Source organism: Oncorhynchus nerka, linkage group LG20 (genome assembly GCF_034236695.1).
Source record: "Oncorhynchus nerka isolate Pitt River linkage group LG20, Oner_Uvic_2.0, whole genome shotgun sequence".
Taxonomy (NCBI): Eukaryota; Metazoa; Chordata; class Actinopteri; order Salmoniformes; family Salmonidae; genus Oncorhynchus; species Oncorhynchus nerka.
This window is the reverse complement of record NC_088415.1, coordinates 38,981,330-38,992,829: the sequence shown is the minus strand read 5'-3', so window position 1 is coordinate 38,992,829 and position 11,500 is coordinate 38,981,330. Positions and strand designations below refer to the sequence as shown.

The following is an 11,500-nucleotide window of genomic DNA, read 5'->3' as shown; positions in this document are numbered from 1 at the left end:
CTTGTAAATGGTTTGAATAGGCAATCAGTATTGCAGAATACGCTGACAGTGTTTGGCACTCGCGTTAGGAGGCATGCATTTTGTTTGTCAAGGCCCAGTTCCAACTTTTCCAAATCATATAGCAAATCAGGGCATTTTTGCTACCATAGAAGGTGGGCTTTTTCCAAGCGAGGTTGCAACGCTCGTTCATGAACACACAAAAATAGCAAGGCTCTGATGAAAACGTGTATATGTTGCGCGCGACAGTTTAATAAATTGCAATAATTTGTTGCTCCCGCAAATCCTAGGATCTCCACATATGCCAAAACTTTGTGAGAAATGTACACATGGTTGATTCATGAGGCCCCTGGAGAGGAGCTGGAGAATCCTGGCAGCCGGTTAAGAGAGCCTGGCTGGCACACCAAAAGCTGTTTGTCAGAGATAGAGGCTCCTGGTCAGCAGGCAGACTAATTGCCTGATAGGACCAGGGGCCTCATTTATCAATCATGCGTAAATCTCACAAAATTGTTGTGGTCCTTTGTAACGTAGATGGTAGAGCAAGGTGCTTGTAATGCCACGTTGGAGGGTTTGATTCCCAGGATCCCCGAAAACAGAAGGTTCGGGACAAGGTAGCACATCCGGTGAACAGGTCAGGGTTCCATAGCCACAAGCAGAACAGTTGAAACGGGAGCAGCAGCACGGCCAGGTGGACTGGGGACAGCCAGGAGTCATCAGTCCAGGTAGTCCTAAGGCATGGTCCTAGGGCTCAGGGTCATCCGGGAGGGAAAGGAGAGAGAGAATTAGTGGGACTATACTTATATTCACACATGACACCAGATAAGACAGGAGAATTACACCAGATATAACAGACTGACTCTAGCCCCTTGGCACAGACTATTGCAACATACAGTGCATTCAGAAAGTTTTAAGACCCCTTGACTTCTTCCACATTTTGTTATGTTACAGCCTTCTTCTAAAATGTATTAAATTTGTTTTTTTTCCTCATCAATCTACACACAGTACCCCATAAGGATAAAGCGAAAACAGATTCTAGACATATTTTAGACAAATGTTTTAAAAATAAAAAACAGAAATACCTTATTTACATAAGTATTCAGACCATTTGCTATGACACTCAAAATTGAGCTCAGGTGCATTCTGTTTCCATGGATCATCCTTGAGTTGTTGCTACAACTTAATTGGTTGGAGTCCACCTGTGATAAACTCTATTAATTGGACATGATTTGGAAAGGCACACACCTGTCTATTTAAGGTCCCACAGTTGACAGTTCATGTCAGAGCAAAAAACAATCAATGAGGTTCAAGGAATTGTCTGTAGAGCTGTTGTTGTTTTTCAGAGGCAGGGACTGGGAGACTAGTCAGGATCGAGGGAAAGATGAACGGAGCAAAGTCCAGAGAGATCCTTGATGAAAACCTGCTCCAGAGCGCTCAGGACCTCAGACTGAGGCGAAGGTTCACCTTCCAACAAGAAGAGCACACAGCCAAGACAGCACAGGAGTGGCTTCGGGACAAGTCTTTAAATGTCCTTGAGTGGCACAGCCAGAGCCCGGACTTGAACCCGATCGAACATCTTTGGAGGGACCTGAAAATAACTGTGCAGAAAATTTCCCCATCCAACCTAACAGAGCTTGATAGGATCTGCAGAGAAGAATGGGAGAAACTCCCCAAATACAGGTGTACCAGGCTTGTAGCGTCATACCCAAGAAGACTCGAGGCTGTAATCACTGCCAAAGGTGCGTCACCAAAGTACTGAGTAAAGGGTCTGAATACTTATGTAAATGTGTATACATTTGCGAAAAATTCTAAAAACCTGTTTTTGCTTTGTCATTATGGGGTATTGTGTATAGATTGATGAGGGGAAGGATTTCAAATCAAATTTTATTTGTCACATACACATGGTTAGCAGATGTTAATGCGAGTGTAGCGAAATGCTTGTGCTTCTAGTTCCGACAATGCAGTAATAACCAACGAGTAATCTAGCTAACAATTCCAAAACTACTACCTTATACACACAAGTGTAAAGGGATAAAGAATATCAGTCTGATGGCCTTGAGATAGAAGCTGTTTTTCAGTCTCTCGGTCCCAGCTTTGATGCACCTGTATTGACCTCGCCTTCTGGATGATAGCGGGGTGAACAGGCAGTGGCTTGGGTGGTTGTTGTCCTTGATGATCTTTATGGCCTTCCTGTGACATCGGGTGGTGTAGGTGTCCTGGAGGGCAGGTAGTTTGCCCCCGGTGATGCGTTGTGCAGACCTCACTACCCTCTGGAGAGCCTTACGGTTGTGGGCGGAGCAGTTGCCGTACCAGGCGGTGATACAGCACGACAGGATGCTCTCGATTGTGCATCTGTAGAAGCTTGTGAGTGCTTTTGGTGACAAGCCAAATTTCTTCAGCCTCCTGAGGTTGAAGAGGCGTTGCTGCGCCTTCTTCACGATGCTGTCTGTGTGGGTGGACCATTTCAGTTTGTCTGTGATGTGTATGCCGAGGAACTTAAAACTTACTACCCTCTCCACTACTGTCCCATCGATGTGGATAGGGGGGTGTTCCCTCTGCTGTTTCCTGAAGTCCACAATCATCTCCTTAGTTTTGTTGACGTTGAGTGTGAGGTTATTTTCCTGACACCACACTCCGAGGGCCCTCACCTCCTCCCTGTAGGCCGTCTCGTCATTGTTGGTAATCAAGCCTACCACTGTTGTGTCGTCCGCAAACTTGATGATTGAGTTGGAGGCGTGCGTGGCCACGCAGTCGTGGGTGAACAGGAGAGGGCTCAGAACGCACCCTTGTGGGGCCCCAGTGTTGAGGATCAGCGGGGTGGAGATGTTGTTACCTACCCTCACCACCTGGGGGCGGCCCGTCAGGAAGTCCAGTACCCAGTTGCACAGGGCGGGGTCGAGACCCAGGGTCTCGAGCTTGATGACGAGTTTGGAGGGTACTATGGTGTTAAATGCTGAGCTGTAGTCGATGAACAGCATTCTCACATAGGTATTCCTCTTGTCCAGATGGGTTAGGGCAGTGTGCAGTGTGGTTGAGATTGCATCGTCTGTGGACCTATTTGGGCGGTAAGCAAATTGGAGTGGGTCTAGGATGTCAGGTAGGGTGGAGGTGATATGGTCCTTGACTAGTCTCTCAAAGCACTTCATGATGACGGAGGTGAGTGCTACGGGGCGGTAGTCGTTTAGCTCAGTTACCATAGCTTTCTTGGGAACAGGAACAATGGTGGCCCTCTTGAAGCATGTGGGAACAGCAGACTGGGATAGGGATTGATTGAATATGTCCGTAAACACACCAGCCAGCTGGTCTGCGCATGCTCTGAGGGCGCGGCTGGGGATGCCGTCTGGGCCTGCAGCCTTGCGAGGGTTAACACGTTTAAATGTTTTACTCACCTCGGCTGCAGTGAAGGAGAGTCCGCATGTTTTGGTTGCGGGCCGTGTCAGTAGCACTGTATTGTCCTCAAAGCGGAAGGACTTAATCTATTTCAGAATAAGGCTGTAACATAACAAATGTGGAAAAAGTCAAGGGTTCTGAATACTTTCCAAATGCACTATATGTACAGCAGGACCAAATCGGAGAGATAGTTAGGAACAAGCCCATGTAATGCTTTGTAGGTTAGAAGTAAGACCTTTAAATCATCCCTAGCCTTAACTAGAAGCCACTGTAGAGAATTTGCTGCCATCAACTTCCTTATGTCTAAAACACAGGCTTCCAGGGTAGGCCATTTTTGGGCTTCACCATGTTTCATCGAAATGTACAGCTGTGTGTCGTCTGCATGGCAGTGACAGTTGACATTGTGTTTCCGAACGACATCACCAAGAGGTAGAATATATAGTGAAAACAATAGTGGTCCTTAAAAGAAACCTAGAAGAACACTGAAACGTACAATTGATTTGTCAGAGGACAAACCATCCACAGAGGCAAACTGATATCTTTCCGACAGATAAGATGCAAACCAGGCAAGAAGTTGTCCGTGTAGAGCAATTAGGGTTTCCAATCTCTCCAAAACAATGTGGTGATCGATGGTGTCAAAGTGGCACTAAGTTCTAGGAGCACGAAGACAGATGCAGAGCCTTGGTCTGGGGCCATTAAAAGGTCATTCACCACCTTCATAAGCACAGTCTCAGTACTATGATGGGGTCTAAAACCAGACGGAAGCATTTCGTATACATTATTTGTCTTCAGGAAGGCAGTGAGTTGCTGTACAACTGCTTTTTCTTACATTTTTGAGAGGAACTTGGTCAAGGTTTGGCTTTTTCAAAAGAGCCTTTATTACTGACACTTTCTGTGAGTTTGGTACACATAGTGAGCCGTTTATTATGTTCAACATAGGAGGGCCAAGCACAGGAAGTAGCTTTTTCAGTAGTTTAGTTGGAATAGGGTCCAGTATGCAGCTGGAAGGTTTAAAGGCCATGACTATTTTTGTGAATGTGTCAAGAGATACAGGATAAAAAACTTCAGTGTGCCCATTGATCCTAGGTCCTGACAGTTCTGTGCAGACTAAGAAGAACTGAGCTTTGGAGACAATTCATGAATTCATCACTGCTGAAATGAAATCCTCTCTTGGGGAACGATGCTTTTTAGCTAGTTTTGCGACAGTATAAAAAATACATTTGGGATTGTTCCTTTTCTCCACAATTAGGTTGGAAAAATAGGCTGATCGAGCTTCAGGGCTCGGGTATTTTCTGCATACCAGGGAGCTCATTTCCTGTGACAAATGTTTTTTGTTTTTAGGGGTGTGACTGCATCTAGGGTATTATGCAAGGTTACATTTAGATCCTCAGTTAGGTGGTTAACAGATTTTTGTACTCCGACGTCTTTGGGTAGGTGGAGGGAGTCTAGGAAAGGGAATCTAGGAATCTTTGGGTTGTCCGAGAATTTAAAGCATGGCTTTTGATAGTCCTTGATTGGGGTCTGAGCAGATTATTTGTTGCGATTGCAAACATAGTAAAATGGTGGTCCGATAGTCGTCCGATAGTCCAGGATTATGCAGAGAAATCCACAATATTTATTCCAAGGGACAAAACTAGATCCAGTGTAAGACTGTGGCAATGCGTAGGTCTGGAGAAATGTTGGACAAAACTCACTGAGTTGATGATGACTCCAAAAGCCTTAAGGAGTGGGTCTGTGGACTTTTCTATGTGAATATTGAAGACACCAAAATGTGAATATTATCTGTCATGACTACAAGGTCCAATAGGAATTTAGGGAACTCAGTGAGGAAGGCTGTATATGGCCCAGGAGGCCTATAACCAGTAGCTATAAAAAGTGATTGAGTAGGCTGCATAGACTTCATGACTAGAAGCTCAAAAGACGAAAAAAAAATGTATAGAAATGTTTTGTCGTAAATGTTAGCAGCACCTCCGCCTTTGTGGGATGTGTGGGGGATGTGCTCAATAGTGTAACAAGGAGGAGAGTCCTCATTTAACACAATAAATTCATCAGGCTTGAGCCATGTTTAAGTCAAGCTGTCACGTTCTGACCTTAGTTCCTTTATTTTGTCTTTGTTTTAGTATGGTCAGGGCGTGAGTTGGGGTGGGCAGTCTATGTTTGGCCTGGTATGGTTCTCAATCAGAGGCAACTGTCAATCGTTGTCCCTGATTGAGAACCATACTTAGGTAGCCTGGATTCACGTTTGAGTTGTGGGTGATTGTTTCCTGTGTCTGTGTGTTCCACACGGAACTGGTTCAGTTTGTTATTTCACTTTGTTATTTTTGTATTTTGTCGTGTTCAGTTTATTCTATTAAATACCGACACTTACCACGCTGCACATTGGTCCTCCTCTTCTCCTTCATACGACGACCGTTACACAGGCCAATCAAATCAAGGTTATGATCAGTGATTAGTTCATTGACTATGACTGCCTTGGAAGTGAGGGATCTAACAAACCTCTACAGGATTGGTGGGTCCCCTCAGAACGGTTGAGCTAACGTAGGCTAATGCGATTAGCATGCGATTGTAAGTAACAAGAACATTTCACAGGACATAGACATATCTGATATTGGCAGAAATCTTAAATTCTTGTTAATCTACAGTAGCTGCACTGTCCAATTTACGGAAGTTTACATACACTTTAGCCAAATACAGTGCCTTGCGAAAGTATTCGGCCCCCTTGAACTTTGCGACCTTTTGCCACATTTCAGGCTTCAAACATAAAGATATAAAACTGTATTTTTTGTGAAGAATCAACAACAAGTGGGACACAATCATGAAGTGGAACGACATTTATTGGATATTTCAAACTCTTTTAACAAATCAAAAACTGAAAAATTGGGCGTGCAAAATTATTCAGCCCCTTTTACTTTCAGTGCAGCAAACTCTCTCCAGAAGTTCAGTGAGGATCTCTGAATGATCCAATGTTGACCTAAATGACTAATGATGATAAATACAATCCACCTGTGTGTAATCAAGTCTCCGTATAAATGCACCTGCACTGTGATAGTCTCAGAGGTCCGTTAAAAGCGCAGAGAGCATCATGAAGAACAAGGAACACACCAGGCAGGTCCGAGATACTGTTGTGAAGAAGTTTAAAGCCGGATTTGGATACAAAAAGATTTCCCAAGCTTTAAACATCCCAAGGAGCACTGTGCAAGCGATAATATTGAGTATCAGACCACTGCAAATCTACCAAGACCTGGCCATCTAAACTTTCAGCTCATACAAGGAGAAGACTGATCAGAGATGCAGCCAAGAGGCCCATGATCACTCTGGATGAACTGCAGAGATCTACAGCTGAGGTGGGAGACTCTGTCCATAGGACAACAATCAGTCGTATATTGCACAAATCTGGCCTTTATGGAAGAGTGGCAAGAAGAAAGCCATTTCTTAAAGATATCCATAAAAAGTGTTGTTTAAAGTTTGCCACAAGCCACCTGGGAGACACACCAAACATGTGGAAGAAGGTGCTCTGGTCAGATGAAACCAAAATTGAACTTTTTGGCAACAATGCAAAACGTTATGTTTGGCGTAAAAGCAACACAGCTCATCACCCTGAACACACCATCCCCACTGTGAAACATGGTGGTGGCAGCATCATGGTTTGGGCCTGCTTTTCTTCAGCAGGGACAGGGAAGGTGGTTAAAATTGATGGGAAGATGGATGGAGCCAAATACAGGACCATTCTGGAAGAAGACCTGATGGAGTCTGCAAAAGACCTGAGACTGGGACGGAGATTTGTCTTCCAACAAGACAATGATCCAAAACATAAAGCAAAATCTACAATGGAATGGTTCAAAAATAAACATATCCAGGTGTTAGAATGGCCAAGTCAAAGTCCGGACCTGAATCCAATCGAGAATCTGTGGAAAGAACTGAAAACTGCTGTTCACAAATGCTCTCCATCCAACCTCACTGAGCTCGAGCTGTTTTGCAAGGAGGAATGGGAAAAAATTTCAGTCTCTCGATGTGCAAAACTGATAGAGACATACCCCATACCCCTTACAGCTGTAATTGCAGCAAAAGGTGGCGCTACAAAGTATTAACTTAAGGGGGCTGAATAATTTTGCACGCCCAATTTTTCAGTTTTTGATTTGTTAAAAAAGTTTGAAATATCCAATAAATGTCGTTCCACTTCATGATTGTGTCCCACTTGTTGTTGATTCTTCACAAAAAAATACAGTTTTATATCTTTATGTTTGAAGCCTGAAATGTGGCAAAAGGTCGCAAAGTTCAAGGGGGCCGAATACTTTTGCAAGGCACTGTACATTTAAACTCAGTTTCACCATTCCTGACATTTAATCCTAGTAAGAATTCCCTGTTTTATGTCAGTTAGGATCACCACTTTATTTGAAGAATGTGAAATGTCAGAATAATAGTAGAGAGAATTATTTATTTCAGCTTTTATTTATTTCACCACATTCCCAGTGGGTCAGAAGTTTACATACACTCAATTAGTATTTGGTAGCATTGCCTTTAAATTGTTTAACTTGGGTCAAACGTTTGGGGTAGCATTCCACAAGCTTCCCACAATAAGTTAGGTGAATTTTGACCCATTCCTCCTGACAGAGCTGGTGTAACTGAGTCAGGTTTTGTAGGCCTCCTTGCTCACACACGTTTTTTCAGTTCTGCCCACAAATGTTCTATAGGATTGAGTTCAGGGCTTTGTCATGGCCACTCCAATACCTTGACTTTGTTGTCCTCAAGCCATTTTGTCACAACTTTGGAAGTATGCTTGGGGTCATTGTCCAATTGGAAGACCCATTTGCGACCAAAGCCTTAACTTCGTGACTGATGTCTTGAGATGTTGCTTCAGTATATCCAAATGATTTTTCTCCCTCATGTTGCCATCTATTTTGTAAAGTGCACCAGTCCCTCCTGCAGCAAAGCACTCCCACAACATGATGCTGCCACCCCGTGCTTCACAGTTGGGAAGGTGTTCTTCGACTTGCAAGCCTCCCCCTTTTACCTCCAAACATAACGATGGTCATTATGGCCAAACAGTTCCATTTTTGTTTCGTCAGACCAGACCAGAGGACATTTCTCCAAAAAGTACGATCTTTGTCCCCACGTGCAGTTGCAAACCGTAGTCTGGCTTTCTTATGGTGGTTTTGGAGCAGTGGCTTCTTCCTTGCTGAGCGGCCTTTCAGGTTACTTCAATATAGGACTAGTTTTACTGTGGATATAGATACTTTTGTACATGTTTTCTCCAGCATCTTCACAAGGTCCTTTGCTGTGGTTCTGGGATTGATTTGTACTTTTCGCACCAAAGTACGTTCATCTCTAGGAGACAAAACGCATCTCTTTCCTGAGTGGTATGACGTCTGCGTGGTGCCATGGTGTTTATACTTGTGTGCAATTGTTTGTACAGATGAACGTGGTACCTTCAGGCATTTGGAAATTGCTCCCAAGGATGAACCAGACTTGTGGAGGTCTACAATTATTTTTCTGGGGTCTTGGCTGATTTATATTTATTTTCCCATGATGTCAAGCAAAGAGGGACTGAGTTTGAAGGTAGGCCTTGAAATACATCCACAGGTACACCTCCAATTGACTCAAATGATGTCAATTAGCCTATCAGAAGCTTCTGTGAGTGTTTGAAAAACGAGTTTTAATGACTTCAACCTAAGTGTATGTAAACTTCCGACTTCAACTGTATTACAGTGAAAGAATACCATGCTATTGTTTGAGGAGAGGAGAGTGGAATAATACATTTTTAGCCAGTTAGATTTGGGTCCTGAGCTACAGGCAGTTAGATTTGGGTATGTCATTTTAGGGTCGAAAATTTAAAAAAAGTGTCCGATCATTAAGAGGTTTTAGCCCTATTTTATATGTGAGATATCTCAATCTCTTTCAATAATGACAGGAATGGAAGTGGTCTAAGGCGAACACCGCCATGTTTAGTTTTGCCCAACATAGGTCGAGGCACAGACAAGGTCTCAATGGGAATAGCTGAGCAGGCTGGCTAAATGCCTGCTACCTGGCCTGCACCCTATCTCAATGTGGAGCTAGAGGAGTTAGAGCCCGATCTATGTTGATAGATAATATGAGAGCAACCTTCCAGGTAGGATGGAGTCTGTCAGTTCAGCAGTTCAAACTTGGTCCTGCTTGTGGGTGAGTCCAGACAGAGGGCCAATTATCTATAAATTCTATATTTTGGGAGGGGCAGAAATGGGCTTCCAACTCGGCTATCCTCACTACAAGGCGATAGTTCTCCTGTGTATTATGAGTACAGCGACTGCAATTAGATGGCATGGCGTTGATGTTACTACTTTTTGTTGTTTATCATGTCCAGATAAGGCGTCCGAGGTGAAAAACGTTGAATGAAAATAGTAGAGCGAGGAAAAACCTATGACATTGGTAAATGTGTTAAATGCAGAGTTTTGACGAAACGGTTATTAAAAGTAAACAAACAGCAACAGCAGCACGGAGACAACGTGGTGTGGGCAGAATGTTTTTTAAATTTATTAACAATTATTGCGAGGGACTTTGTCTTACATGTCCTTTCCATCATCCCATCCCGTTTTCTCCACACAAAATCAGGGATGCTGCTACTATGGATTCCATCTAGCCCCAACCCTAAATAACACCATTATCTAATAGTAGACCTCACCCCAGCTCAGTGTGAGAATGAATGTTACTGTGGGGGTGTCTTATATTCTTTCCCATAATCCATTCCCATTTGCTCCTCACACCTCTAGCAGGCAGGCAGATTTACTGGACATTTACGCACACCTCTGGCAGGCAGGCAAGCAGATATGTTGGAGCCTAACCCTCGTCTTCCTTGCATGCTGTGGAGCTTAAGGATTTAGGGATGCAGAGGATTAGAGGATTTCAGATTGCGGCGAGGAAGAGAGAACAAAAAAAAAAAGAGAAAGCCATGAAATGCAGCTGTCTAAAAATGGCTCAGGTGCTGCAGCATCTAGATCAGAACCCATTATTTCACCCCCTGAGGGAGAGAAGAAAGAGAAGCCACCATTGAGAGCCCATTGTTGCATGCCTGGGAGGGCGTGCTTTAGAATACTTAGAAGTAAAGGAGGTAACAGGGACATGGGAACCCTGCCTTTAATCTTCTTGTAGTTTCCTGGGTATACTAGTCTTCAATTATACCAGTATACTATACAAATGATGTGATCTTTTTCATGTTGTACTGAGTCTTAAGATATTTGCATTTCTTGTGAACATTGAAATTGTGTGAAAACCAGATTACCCGCTGGAAAATACAGAATTTTAAATCACAATTCCTTCAAAGCCAATTTCACTTGGGGAGTTTGGAAATGCCACAGTTGCACATCTAAATAGTACATTTTAACAGTAATGTTAGGGTTTCACAGCTGTCTGATACAAAGCAATGAAATGGTTGGAATCATATCCCAACAAAAGAGCCATCCTACTGGGCACACACTGGTTGAATCAATGTTTCCATGTAATTTCAAATCAAATCAAATTGTATTAGTCACATGCGCCAAATACAACAAAACAAAATACAACAAAATATGGATAAGAATAAGAAATAAAAGTAACAAGTAATTAAAGAGCAGCCATAAAATAACAATAGTGACACTTAATACAGGGGGGTACCGGTACAGAGTCAATGTGCAGGGGCACCGGTTAGTTGAGGTAATATGTACATGTAGGTAGAGTTTTTAAAGTGATTATGCATAGATGACAACAGTAGAGAGTAGGCCATTTGATTAGGTGTTCAGGAGTCTTATGGTTTGGTGGTAGAAGCTGTTTAGAAGCCTCTTGGACCTAGACTTGGCACTCCAGTACCGCTTGCCGTGCGGTAGCAGAGAGAACGGTCTTTGACTAGGGTGGCTGGAGTCTTTGACCATTTGTAGGGCTTTCCTCTGACACCGCCTGGTATAGAGGTCCTGGATGGCAGGAAGCTTGGTCCCAGTGATGTACTGGGCCGTTCACATTACCCTCTGTTGTGCCTTGCGGTCGGGTGCCGAGCAGTTACCATACCAGGCCGTGATGCAACCAGTCAGAAAGCTCTCGATGGTGCAGCTGTAGAACCTTTTGAGGATCTGAGGACCCATGCCAAATCTTTTCAGTCTCCTGAGCGGGGAAT

At 43.6% G+C, this 11,500-nt stretch overlaps 1 pseudogene; it reads left to right on the top strand.

Moving 5' to 3' along the window:
* The first annotated feature begins 318 nt into the window (after positions 1-318).
* LOC115101906 (synaptotagmin-6-like) overlaps positions 319-11,500 on the top strand; it is a 28,882-nt pseudogene continuing 17,700 nt past the window's right edge.